Genomic DNA, 785 nt, shown 5'->3' with positions numbered 1-785 from the left:
TGCCCAAAGAAACCTTCCAGCCACGAGAGCTTTGTATATCCACGTTCCTGTACTTCAGTCACGACTTTTTTTTTTTCTTTTTTGCTAATTCCTCTCATTCTTCAGATCTTAGGTTATGTTTCACCTCTCAAGAAAGCCTTCCTTGACGTCCTTAACAAGAGATCATCTTGGGACATCATTGCAACGTCTTATGCAAAGCACACCTGTAATTTTGTATTCACCGGGGTGATTATGTGATGGCCTTCATGAGAGTGGAGACTGTGCCTGTTTTGCTCATCCTTGTTTGCTTGTTTGCCAGTCCCCCTGCTCATCCTCTTATCTCCTGGTGCTAAACACTCTGTCCAACAGTCACTGACACACAAATGCACAGTGAATACATATGAGAGAGTAAGGAAAAAAGCAACACAGAAATGGTGTGGCAAATTGTGGGGTTGGGTGGGTGGTGGTGGGTGTCAAAGTCCTATTGGGAGGTATTCCTGTGTAAAAACTAAAAAGTAAAGAATACGCAGGTGAAATGGTGTATTCATTTGCTAGGGCTACCGTACATAATAAAGTACCACGAGCCGGGTGACGTAAACAACAGAAATGTGTTGTCTCATGGTTCTGAAGGCTAGAATTCCCAAACTGGCTCCCTCTGAGGACTGTGCCCATGCCTGTCTCCTGGATTCTTGTGGTTTGCTGGCAACTTTTGCTGTTGGTGGCTTGTTGATGCAACACTCCCACACTTGCCTTCATCTTGGTGCTCTGTCTCTGTCTCTTCACATGGCATTTTTAAAATAAGGGCA

This window comes from Galeopterus variegatus, unplaced genomic scaffold (genome assembly GCF_000696425.1).
Source record: "Galeopterus variegatus unplaced genomic scaffold, G_variegatus-3.0.2 Scaffold4069, whole genome shotgun sequence".
In the NCBI taxonomy this organism is placed as follows: domain Eukaryota; kingdom Metazoa; phylum Chordata; class Mammalia; order Dermoptera; family Cynocephalidae; genus Galeopterus; species Galeopterus variegatus.
Note: the sequence above shows the minus strand (reverse complement) of the source record.